A 13,468-nucleotide genomic window follows, 5' to 3' on the forward strand; every position below is an offset into this window, starting at 1 on the left:
TACGCACCTTTTAATGTATTTTTTTTTTTTTTATTGTAACAAAGGGCGCGATTCTTGAACGCGGGAGAGAAACAAATCCGCGTACAATGTTGTTACGTAATTCGCGATAACGCAGGGCAGGACAAATTTCGAGAGGGTGAGATTTTTATTGACCTGGGGTAATTGGCGAAATAAATTTCGCAGGGTGAATGGAGAAAAAAACGAAAAAAAGAGAAAAGACTCGAGATTTTAATATAATTCACTCGCGAACGGTACTTTATTATACATCCGAGGCATTTAGCGAAGTGAGAATTTCTAGCACAGAAAATCGAACGATAAATTCAATTCAAGCTTTCGGCAATGCTGTTCAGAGGAGATCCTTGATTTTCATCAACTTTTTTTTTCTGTTCAAGTAACAAATGTGATTGTGCATAGACTCACCTTGCGCACGGTAGACGAGAATCCCAAGCTCCGTATAATTCACGTCGAGATCTTCATCATCTCGCACAGAAAGTTTCACACATCGGTTTAGCCATTAATTTATAAGTTAGTTTTTGCAAATTACGCGATCATTTATCAACACCGTGAATTTTACGGGTTAGAAAAAGTCCGCGCACGGTTGACAATACGAAGAGACTCGTCGGAATTGGGATTTCGAAGCGAAACGAAAACGTGTAAAAAGTGAGTACCTATGTAATAATTTAATAAAAGCACACGCGCAACGATCTTCCCCTCTTGCAAGCTCTACACTTTCTAGACCCGCGCGTCTCGCCGTTCATTCACAAAGTCCGAGAAGCGAAGCGTGGTTTTGGTGAAACTGGATACCCCTCGGGACGCGAGCTTTAGTTCAGAGAAGCTCACTCGCGGTCCGCAGGAACAATGACACGCAAGCGCGTCGCCCTTGCACCTTACACATACCTACACGGTGTTCACGACCACCTATAACCCAATGCTAGAAAAGAGCCAGCGATGATTTATCCCGGCAATATTTTATTCACTTTTTCTGCACCGACTGATCGGCTTCTGACTCTCGAGCTGCATAAATTCTTCGGTTATATATATCGGAAGAAAAAGTACGCGAAAGAATGACGTCTTGATATATCTTGAGCCGGGTTTTGGCGCGATAGAAAAAGCGCAAAAACACCCATGTTTTCTCTCTCGTACATAAGCGTAAAATCGCTCAACTCTCCCAACACCGGACGAATCGCGTTACCAATCACCATTCTGTTCGCTATTGCCACTAGAAACTTTGGACCGACTTTACGCTCGATTCTTCCGACGTGAACTGAACACTATCCGAGTTTTCGACTCTCAACTTTCCAGGCATTAGTGCGCATGCGCGAAGACCGGTAAGTGTTGTTGCCGATCGGCTGTCTCGATAACACCGTAACAATAACACCGGATTCAAGACTCGAGGATTTCTTAATCTCCGTTCGTTCTTCAGCTTCTGTTTCGCGTCATAAATTCCGGCCGACGATTCGGATTCGACGGATTCGAACTGTCGATCGTAACGCAGCTTTTTGGGCTTTTTCTTTATACCGAAATTCGCGTCCCCTTCTGAGACTTTGAGTCCCGTCTTTATGACGTTGTTGTTTTTTGTTTTTTGTTTTCTTTTTTTTTTTCATTTAGTAGGTACGTTCCGCTCGTCCGTATCGTCTGAAACGCATTAGGACAATCCCGTCAAATGAAAGCCGTCATTTACAGAATTGAATTTGTCAACTGGTTTCACAAACGCGAATTGAGAATGAATGTGGTGGGCGTCGGACGTAAGGATCTATTTTTCGTTTAACAAGACTCGGCGACTGTCTGCATCTTCGTGTATACGGCTTCGGTCTCGTTTAAATTATTTCTTTCCACCCTCATCTCTTTCGGTTCCTGCTGCGTGCGTTAATCGATCAGAGGCTTGTCAATCCTTGAATAAAACGTCCGACGATAATTGCATCGCCACTGTTTCCCCGAAGATAGTCAGTCACGAGATGCCCGTGGTTGCAATGACTAAAAAAAGCTTTACGCCCGTGCAGTCGTACTTTACAAGACGAATTATACTTGGTTAAACTTCAGTTACAGAAGGTGATAATCCAAAAAGTTTCCACTCCTCGGTATCAGTTTAAGTTAAGAATATAGATCGCAAGCGCGATTAACGCTCATGTAGATCATACAGCAAAACACACTAGCGTAAATGAAACTTGGAGAAATTTATCAGAAACCCTTGAAAGCGGATTTGGGGGATGAATTGAGGTCGGTGGTATATAACTGGGTAACCTTCGAGGGTTGATATGATTTCCCAAGGTACAATTTTCGCGACCGCGCGGATACCTACAAGGTTGAAGAGTATGAGGCGTCGAAACCCCGAAACTAAGAGATTAACCACCCTGGTGGTTCTAATTTATGTACAGAGGTAGACCGTGCTTTTATGTAAATGTGGGAAATGATACGGAAGCCGTTGCATTTCACTCGCGGAAAATTTCTTTCAAGAGAAAACGCGAGAGGTCGACTGACTGATTTTACTATGAAATGGATCGGAAAACGGGCTTCGAATTCGATTTAGTATCTTGCATGAGAAAAGTTATCCGTCGACCTCGTTTTCTACCTTCCACGGTATATAAATTTGTTCCGTGTGTTATGTGACTAAATTCGAAGGGTGGATTCCGATCCTTGACGTGAATCGCGCGGATACAGTTTTCTTTATTTCTTTTCTTTTTCCTTTTTTCTTATCTTGAACACAACGCGACAGGGATGAGAAGGTATAAGCTCACCTCGCGCAACGATGCACGGAGTTGGCAGTTACATGCGGCACAAATTACAAGAACAAGCCGGGAGTTTTTCACTCGAGTAAAGAAGGTGGGTATAAAGAGCTGGTTGTTACGCTTGGTGAGCTTGTAATTGCAACATAAAGTCCGTTTATTGCGAAAGTTCTCGAGGTCAGAAGCGTAATGAGGGTTGTTAGAGGTTCCAGATCTTCGAGGGATACTCAAATAACGCTTATGTATTTTTTGAAATGAAGGAGAGAGGGAGAGCAGAAGGATATACCTGGCGATAGAATAAGGCGAGAAACTCGAAACCTTCGCTGCAGAAAGATTAACCGACCGATTACAAAGGGCGTGTACTTTTTACTTCCCACTTCATTAATCCCCCCCCTTAAAAAGAACCCAACAACTTCGCAAAAGGGATAATTGGCTACGATCGTGACCGTAGTCAATTATTCGCGGAGTATGAAAAATTAAACTCCTTTATATCACCCTGTCGCAGTTACATCGTACGTTAGCTCCAAGTTTTCGGGTGAAACTTTGATCAAAACAAAATAATAAATAACGACATCAATAACAATGATAAACAAGGGGGGACAACAACGAACCATTCGGTAAAATGTAATCTCCTTAGAGTACGTACGTATCAGCTATAAAACAAATTTATTCACACTGAAATAAGGAAATCGTGACCCTGCACAAACTGTCAGCGTGAACAATTGTTGACAATTCTTACGTGGCCATCCCCCCCCCCCCCCCTCCCGCCCCCTCCAAGAATTTCTACCCCCCGATGGGAAGAGGCGGCTATTAATGTCCGCGATATTTCTCCCTCTGTGAAAACGCACGGCCATTATTCATAAACATGTTTCGCATACCTTATACCACAATTCCGATAAAGATCTGACACAACAACGTTCCGCCGATTCGGCGTATAATGTCTGTGAGATATGAAACCGGCACGCGACTTGAAGAAGTTTCGCTACCTGGTACAGGGTTGGAAATGCATAATATCGAATCGACAGCCGAAACTGTGTGGTTTAATTTTGACGGGATGAATCCGCTTAAAAATCCCGGCGAGCTTTCGTGACCAAGTCCTGGTCACTTTGAAATTGTAGTTAATTTTTCTCCGGATGCTCGTCGCATTTTTCAAATGAAATTATGCAAATCGCCGCGTGTTTGTCGGACTGCGAATTAACCTGGACGAACTTTGCATAAACTTTCGCACGTGTTCATAAAGGGAAATTATAAGGGACTGTGGCGACTCGTGACAAATCGAGATGGCTGGACAGCTTTAGCGCGAACGAAAGGCTCGATAAAAATTATACGAGCGGTTGTTATTTCAGCGATATAACGACGAGGAGACGACGATTTTGTTGTTGTCGTACCTCGTGATTAAAATTATCGGGTAAATCTCAGCTGCGAAGCTAAACCAAGGGATATTTTTCGCCGTGAACGTTACGAGAGTGAGGACGAAATTATTACACGGGGTGAAGTACGTTACACGTAGCGCCTTGGATAGAAAATTGGGCAAACTGATCATTTCTTGTGGGAAAAATTTATGCTTCTCTTCTCCCTGATACTAACAATAATCTGGAACAATGTATGCGGTAAAGGCAAATTGTTTTTAAAACGCGATAATTTACATACTTTAGCTAATTGCCAGATGAACATTTCTTCAACTGGAGCTGATGCAAAAATGGGGTCAAACGCTTCAAAGCACACAAGCAACGCGGTCTAATTTACAGGGTTAATAACGTTCCTCATTTAGTTCACAGCGTCGCTCGTAAATAGCAAGAGATTAACTTGTAACAGATGTTGTACCTACTTTTCGTAGACGGGAATCAAAAGATCCCGGCATCAGGAGAGACGGCTTGAAGTTCCGAATTGGAAAATTTCAGAAAGACCCGAATTCCGATTTTTTTGTGGCGAAACTTAAAGTAAAGAAGTTAAACTTTGACGAAACATCAAAGTTTCGAATGGTCTGAAAGCCGACGCTCAAAGTTCCGAAAGGGTAAAATTCCGGAAGGTCAAAATGCCGAAAGGGAATGTAACTACGACGAGTTAAAGTTCCAAAAATGAGAAAATTTCTAAATCTGGAACATGGAAATTCTGAATGATCGACAATTTTCAGATCTGCGAATTTCTAACTCGTTGAAATTTCACGACTTTGATCTTCTTTGTAATGGATTTTCGACGTTTTTACATTTGGAATCTTGGTCATTGTAATTTTTTATTTCAATTATAGAAGTTTCGCTCTATCGAAACTTTGCTCTATCGTAACTTGTATCTTCGGGATCTTGTATGTCGGAACTTTAAGCCGTCGGTTTTCCGATCATTCGAAACATTGTTGTTTCCTAGAAGTTTACTTTCTTCACTTCAAGTTTCGCCACAAAATAATTCGGGGAATTACCCGCTTTCGGAACTTTTCAAATTCGGAACTTGAACCTCGGACCTAATTGCTGTCTCGGACATGACGTTTAATTCACCTCTCCCGATTGTATCCACACGTCAATTGACCCATGGTGCCCGGCACAGTGTGGATAAATATTGATTATTTACCGTCTCGACAGCTTCTTCGCAATTCCCTCAATCTAAGTAATTCCCTTTTTTCTTCCCTCACCCCCTGCCGTTCTCTCTTCTAACTTTTTCTCCTATATTATTCTTGTATACCCAATTGTTCAATTCGGGATCGCTTATTATTTGACGGTAAGTGCGTAATGGAGCGGCAATCATCGTACAGACTCGATGAATTGGCAGAATTTCCCGCTTGTCATGCGCGAGGAACTTCATTTCGGTCACAATTGCGCGACTAGAATCGCGAGACCGATAATATGCTTCCGAATTAGGAAACTCCCAAAGTATTAGGTATCAATTTTATACGCGTCTTGGCAGATCAATAGTTGCCGGTCAGTTTCTTCGCGTTAACGAGGAAGGTGTGTCTCTTCTACACATGTATGCATACGAATCAAACGGACCAAAATTCTGTTTGTTCTCTATTTACCCTGATCGCTGCCTCAATTAACCGCAATCAGCTGCGACGGGCGCGAAATAAACGAATAAACAAATTTACTGTTCGACTTTATTAACAATGTAAGAATTACTCGCCCTGATCTTCTTGCAGTTTCACAGAAATATTAGTTCCATGTTTCTCAGCCGCTGCATCGGGTCGGAAATCTGGACGTTTGGATTTCGGTAGTTTCGAGATCTGCTTGTAGACGCAAATTAGCCGATTTCAACGGACCATCTAATCACAAGCCCTCCACTTGGAGAACTGTTTCGTTCATCAGTCAAGTACATTATTACACGCTACAATCATCGAATTGAAAGGGAATTTCTCTTGTCACTGTCGCCGCTTGGTGATTAATTAGGAGGATGAGTGGACCGAAGTTGGAAGCTGCGTCAGTTTATCTACAACCGAGTGTTTCTGCGAATGAAGACGTTATAATTTAGTAGCCAGCAACGCGTGACTCTGTAGAGAATTTATCAATGTCAGTGGTTGCAGGCTGAAAGAGTTTTCGAACTGTTGTTAGCGCGGAAAAATTCATTGAGTTGATTGCCTTTTTTGTTAATTTTCTCTTGCTCTTTTTTTTTTTTTATGCTATTATTTTATTTCAAACTCACTCTTCGCCTGCACCATTAATTGTAGTTCTGCAGGGAAACTGGAAGAGTCTTGATTAGACTCAAGCGGTTCGAGCAGTCTTGAGTCCAGGCTTTATTTCCAGGTCTTCGCGTCAATTTACGCAACTTTAACCGTAACGAGGTCGCAGACGATTAGCTTGCGAAGCGTTTGAAGTGATCATCCTTGCCCCGTTAAGTCCGTTACCCTAGAGAGTATATTTTCGGAATTAATTCATGCCGAATTGAGTGTGTTATACTTGGGACAGGATATCAATCTCTAAACTTCCTGGAAATTATTACACCGAATACTTTCGGCGGATCAAGTTTCATATTGATTCGAAAAATCTGAGAAATTTGTTCGATCAACAACGATAAACGGCGCGCGAAAATCGAGTTATTCTCCCTTTGTTGACAACTTCGATGAGAAAGTTTTTCCGGCAGAATTATTCAAGTATAAGGTATATATAATATAATTCTTGCGTATGATAGCAACTCAAGAGAGCAAAGTTTGCCAGTTTCGCAAACTTATTTTTTCTTCGATGCGAAAATCCATTTCGTCAGAAGCTCGGAAACGGATGAGAAGACATGATCGTGGATAATGATTTTCGACGTATGTAATACAGGGTCGGTTGACTGCTGTTGTATACTTTGTCGTTCCAACGACCAGCGAGGTTTCTTCGTGTCATTTATTCGAACATAAACAACGGAACGTTCTAAGAAAAAAAGAAGAGAAAATGCGGATTTTCAACGGGTGAATAAATTCAGCCCGTTCAACAATATGCTATTTGCGTATGTATATAGGCACGCCGAAGCAACAGCTGAAACCATGACGATTGTTTATAAAACTCTCTTAATCAGGCCCTATTAAACGAGAGACAATTGGCATCGAGCAGACACAGTCGGGAAAACGCGTTTGCTCCCTTTTCAGGCGCAGGATATTCATTTCTCAAGAACGAGGAGGCGGAGCCAAAAGCGCGGATAATTATTTCGGGCAAATTCCGGGTGCGATTTAAACGAAAGGAAGTTGGCCTTCACGCTCTAGGTTGTTACCCTAAATCCCAAAAGTTTTTAAACAACCCTCTGAGTCTCACCGAAATCCTAAAATTCCTCATTCCTTATTCAATTAACATTTTACAGGATAGCTCACTGAGAGAATTTTTTAGTATTGGTTTATACTACATAGTTCTTGATTGAAAATTAACTTTGTAGATTTAACCCTTTTAGTCACACATTAATGTGCTTAATCAACTTCTACGAGAAGATGGAATAAAATCGTTTTTAGGGTCGCTGATTGCGAATCGGAAATCAGATTATGAAAATTCAGTATCGCAAATCCAATCAGCGACCTCGAAAACCCCTGCAAAGAGTTTTTTTCGTTCACCATACTGGATCCGCCATCTTGAATGTTTGTAACTTGTTTTCAGATTCGTAAACAGCTACTCCAAAAACTTATAATTTATGTAAAATATATATACGTATAGGGGGGTAACTTTCTCGGAAATGAATTATTCCTTAAATATTCACGATTTTTTTGTTTCAGCCAGTTTGTTTCTAACAACACTAATCTACATAATTATCGCAACAATTACCCTCGAGTATTGAAAAGCTATTAGCATACTACCAGAAACAGCAAAAAGGCGCAAAGAAATATGTTTTCAAAATTCTCTAAATATACAAAAAATTGCTATAAAATAGGTGGTGAGAATACTTACCGCTATGACTGAAAGGGTTGACAATAGAGTCAAGTACGCGCCAGTCTTCTTTTCAATTATCATCACGCTATTAACTATTGCAGCGATTAGATGATTGGAAATATCTTCATATTATATCCCCCGAATATTCTCTCCCGACCATCAAATCTGACAATAAAACTGTTGCGAAATACGTAAGGGGAGGTTAATTTCGAACATTGACTTAGATTTCTCGGTTTCAGCACATCGTGAGTAGGAAAATACCGAGCGATGGGGTTGGCGTAGGTATCGAGGTGGTTAAAAGAGCTTCTGCGTGTTGTTGCGTAACAACGTGAAAGTAGGTACTTGTGGCTCGTTTTTATACCTCTTCCGGGGTCATTCGCGAGGCTGAACGAGGTGGATGAGAGACGTTGTCATCCGACGAGGTATCAGAGCGCACTCGTGACTCGAGTGAAATCGGTTGGGTCCAAGCTTTTCCGAGCTTTGTCACAGCTAACCGCACGAGCCTGGCAAATTGACGAACAAACTGTTGTAATCAGGGAGGCGCGACGCGACCCTGCATACAAACTGCCGTCTTGCTGTAATAGACCGAACTCGTTGGCTCGGGCCTCGGAAAAGCCAAAGACGACGCAGCGCTCGAGAAATGTCCGGAATCGCCCGAAAATCAAATTGGATGAACGGCTGTTGTATTCAAGAGAATCTCCCGGAGATATTCATCATAATCATACACACTGCCCTGAGTACGAATATCATCTTATTCAGTTCCGCAGCGCCAATTTTATCCCCTTTATTTACATTGCTATGTGCGCGAGTCACATAAGCACGTGCGGAAAATCGTGCAATTTTTTACTTCTCGTTATTGATTGGTAGCACATCGGAAACTGTAAAAAGCAGTCAGAAACGATCGTGGAATCGAATAAAAAAATATGTATGTATGTATATTTAAACAAATATACTCGCAATTAATTACGCCAAGTTGAAAGTTGTGCGGTAATTGTAGAGCGTTGAAAATAGAACAGACGACGTTGATGGAGAACGATTTTGACACCTATGGACAGGAGTTTTTTAAGAAACGAAAAAAGGAGCAGTCAGGATAGAGCCATTCCTCCTCGACAAATTGAATTACGAGGCTTTCAGCGCGGCGCCGTTCTTCAAGATGAAAGCGTTTATTCTACCTCTTCACCTCTGTATTCGTTTCACTATATTTTTTTTTCTCCCTTCTCTTTAAGCGTTCCAATTGGCAGACACAATCAGCTGTATTTTGCACCGTGTAAAAACCACTTTTATTCATCGACAGGAATTCCGCCTACAATATCATCGATTACCGTCACTCTATTCGCGTATAGGTATAAGGTAAACAATAATCGAACGTTGGAAAATTCGAAGCTTTAGCTATTCTGCAACGATTCGTGGAAAAAAATTTAAAGAACCTCGATTGCGAATTCCAAGGGGTAAAAGACAACCAGAAACGAATCAGACTTATAGCAATTCCGATATCAGGGCCGAAATACGAATTGAGGTTGGATATCACACGGACTGGCATACGGCGTTATCATCGCGCCGGCTGCCCACGCTTCTTACATTCCGATCTATTTTCATTCTCCCAAAGTGGATTCCTCCCTATCGATACACCGGTGATCGGGCCCCGTGAAATTCGGAGGCAGCCGGCCGCCAACCCGGTTTATACAGACCTAAATTCCCCAATTCCGGACCTCAGCTGCCTACATCGCGAACCCGGTAAATCACCCGATTTTTTTTTCCATCTTAAACCCCGCCCCGAGTCGATCGTTGTAAACACTTTATATCGCGGGGTTATTTTAGTCTGAATAAAAAAAGTCTGCCCGTTACTGCAATAATTATGTTGTTAGATTTTACGAGCTTCAAAGTGTAAAAACGAGGCCGCGGAATTGAAGATCCTCGTTTTACGCCCCTCGTAACAGGGGCGCGGTACAGGATGTATATATATCTTTTTTTATTCATATTTTTACTGGGTATACAATTCCCCCCCCCCCTAACCTAATTCGCGGCCCATAATAGGTCGGAAGCGCGGCTATAACTCGAGCACTTGAATTTACCGAATACAACTTGGAGTTATAAAATATTGGGCACAAATCGATTACTCGTAAAATCTAAGTCCAATTTTTTACTTCGGTCGGTCGGTCGGGCGTTCTGTCCTCGGGTTTTTATCGGAGGTTCGGTATAATAAAATCGAGTGTCGCCACGCGGAGCCGAAAGTGCGGAAGAGTAAATTCCTATCCTTGGAAGCAAGGGTTCCTAGAGATACAGGACAAAAAACAGCTCAATACCTTCCCGCGACCCCATAAAACGGGTCGGGTTGTATGTGTGCGAATATTTGCGTTACAAACTGGAGGGAAAAAAAATTTCGCATGCTTCTCACTCGGTTTTCGATTAATCGGCTGTAAAAAGGCAATACAATATATGTATGCAATCCCACGGATATAAATCGCAACCTCGAAATATCGCGTTATAGGCTTGAAAGGGAAAACCGTCGAAGTTATCTCCTTTATTCGCGATAGCTGAAGATAAATGTGAAACTTGAAAGAAACCGCGAATTAGGAGAGGCTCAAGCGATAGCGATATTCGATCAAACCTTGATCGGGTCACCGGCATCGATGATTCTCCAATTAATTTTCTCACAGATCCCGAAACGTGACTTATCGTTAGAAGTACCAGCAGAGGCTTGTATTACGGTATAATTTTGAAAAAGTGAAACGAGAATATTTTCTGATCTATAATTCTGCAGGTGATTATAACATTTCTGAATTTATTTCATCGGGGGAAAGCGACACACGCTTTCTTCTACGTTACGACTGAATCTATCGCATCGCTTATAAGTTTCAAAACTTTCGTTATCTATCCGTACAGCGGAAAAGTTTACTTTACACTTGTACGAGTGTCGAGCTAATAAATTTCCGCTCGCCTCAAGTCCATCTGGCGACTATCGGAAACTGCTCCGTGAAACGTAAGGCGAGCAATTCTCTGCAGATTCGATTAAACGGACATTTTTCTAGCACGACACTCGAGTTTCATTTTACGCCTGAAAATACGAAGACTTGAACTCGAAAACTGGGGAAAATTTACGGCCGTTAAATTTTTACCTTTCGATACGGCGTACGTATAAGCGATAGAGGGATTCGATCCGTTGGATACACGGAGATGTTGGGTTCTCTGGAAACTTTAAGCTTTGCCTCGGGTGACGCGGACCCTCAGAACTCCGCTATCAAGGAACTAGATATACCAATTGCAGGGCTTTCACGCGTTAAACAATTGGGATAAGAAGTTGAGAAAATAATCTGGCCAGTCGCCAGATGGTAGAAATAATTTCTGGTACGTATACAGGGTGGGCAAAAATTTTTGGGAAAAAAATGTCACGACGTTTCAAGGTTGTCAGTTTTTCCAGTTCTAGTAAGTTACTAAAACCCAAATCGTTCAGGCTATTAACTCTATATTCGGTTGAAATTCACTTCGAATTGAAGAAAAATATAATGCACAAAAAAGATAGTTTAAGTCAATTCATAACTAATATTTTCAGTTTTTTCAGTGACCAAATTAAAAATCACATGAGAATTCTAGGTTTTCCACGAGCTTTTAAATACCTTGACATTTCCAGTTTTTCCAGATGTGTGGTCAACCTTGATGTAAGAAAGCTTCCGTTTACAGTGCGGCCAATTTAAACACGCTGCGCAGGATTCTCGAGACCCTCGAAGACGGTCAAGGGTCGTGAATTTGTGCAGGCTTCGATTTCCGTCTCGAGAGTTTCTGTTGTGGAAAATCGCAACTGCGACGAGAATTAGGCGGCGAAGTTTACCTCGAATTTGCGAAAGCTCGGTACACCTATACATGCAGAAATTACACAACGTTGTACATAATGTAATTAACAAGATTAATTTCGAGAGATAACGCGCCACCTGCACTCGTGCAGATAAATACATACAGACGTTACAGGTATGCACAAACGTGAAAACCCGACAGAGACGCTGCAAGCGTGCCAGTTGGCGCCGGATTTGCACCATTTGCGGTGAAGCGAAACAAGCACGTGATTAACCAGATAAACTGAACCAATGCTTCCCCGTTCAACCGGAACTTCCTATAAAACTCGTGTGAACGGTTAATTCGAGGCGTCCGATTAAACCGATCCGTGCCGATCTCGTTAGCTCCGAAATCACTCGCTAATGATCGAGATTCGGAGACGCGAGTTTTCGGAGAAGGGAGAATCTCGTTTCAATGTTTATCCAAACCGCCGTTCGAAATGTTTTTTAAAGCAAATATAAAATTCTATTTATTTATCTATTTATCCCCTCAACTTTTTGTCATTCAAACGTGGATTTCAAACCAAATTCGATCGCCTTCTATCGTTTTCAAACGAAAGACAAAAACTGTTTGACAAATAATCTAGTCCACCGATCATCAACGATTCAGAAAACAAGAAACGATTATTTTTCAGTAACATTGTTCTATTTTAGTCGAAATTTGAAATTTTTGCTTCCTTGCGATAAATTAATCACAGCGTTACTGAATATGGATTTCCTTCCATTGGTCAAATGGCATTCGTAATACCGGTCCTTTATAGCTGAACACGCGAAGTAGGTACGAGAAATGTATAAAGGCATATATTCGGAAGATTGATAAACACGTAAAATGCTTCCAGGGTAGAACCAGACGGCAATTGAAAGGCACTTCGTACGTGGTTTGATACATTTCGCCATAAATCATTTTCGTGGATATTGAACGTTTTAAGTGTCTCGAGAAACCCTCGACAGCAAATGGAATATAATTGTAGGTATATGCAAATTAGCTTTTCATGGATACGCATGATTTCCATACACGTGATGCGTTTTACGCCATTTCCAGAATTTCGGTTCGGTTTGATTTACACAATCCACGGATTATTTTTTCACACAAATTGACAACTAACTGCAATTATTTATTGTTTTCGTTGCGCATGCAGTTGAAATTTATTCCTAGAATATAAATTTACGCTGTGAACTTTGAAAGAGAACAAACTTCATTAGAGGTATAATATTTTGCAAATACAGTTTAAGGGTCTCGGTCAATAAATTTTATCGCATTATATTTCGTAAGGAATTTTCAACGGCGACAAAGAATCTTCGCCAAAACTTTTATGACGAGCATCTATGCTGTGACTCAGAAATAAAACTGAAAAATACGATCTTGATGGATAATGGGAATTTTTTTTACTCATATTTCACGGACAATCAATTTTTATATTTTTGATCCAAGATTTGGCTATTACATACATCCAAATATTACGACTTCGTTGTTATACCTTGCCAAAGAAATTACAACATTCCATTCGTTATTCGAGCCGGGAAACGTTTAGGAAATTTTGCGTCTCGGAAGTTTTCTGCTTTACCGACGCTCCTGTGATATGTCAATGCGAAAATTAACGCA

At 41.3% G+C, this 13,468-nt stretch overlaps 1 protein-coding gene across 4 annotated transcripts in view; it reads right to left on the reverse strand.

The window, feature by feature from the left end:
- LOC124224645 (pyrokinin-1 receptor-like) overlaps positions 1-13,468 on the reverse strand; it is a 35,011-nt gene that overhangs the window by 20,091 nt on the left and 1,452 nt on the right. For 3 of the 4 annotated variants that reach the window (XM_069138059.1, XM_069138060.1, XM_046636664.2), the window contains exon 2: positions 11,653-11,890. The gene's annotated coding sequence lies outside the window, so the exon portion shown is untranslated. Of the gene's footprint in view, positions 1-420; positions 1,233-11,652; positions 11,891-13,468 lie in introns of those variants that run through there. The other variant, XM_069138058.1, reaches the window with a different exon arrangement.

This window comes from Neodiprion pinetum, chromosome 1 (assembly GCF_021155775.2).
Source record: "Neodiprion pinetum isolate iyNeoPine1 chromosome 1, iyNeoPine1.2, whole genome shotgun sequence".
In the NCBI taxonomy this organism is placed as follows: domain Eukaryota; kingdom Metazoa; phylum Arthropoda; class Insecta; order Hymenoptera; family Diprionidae; genus Neodiprion; species Neodiprion pinetum.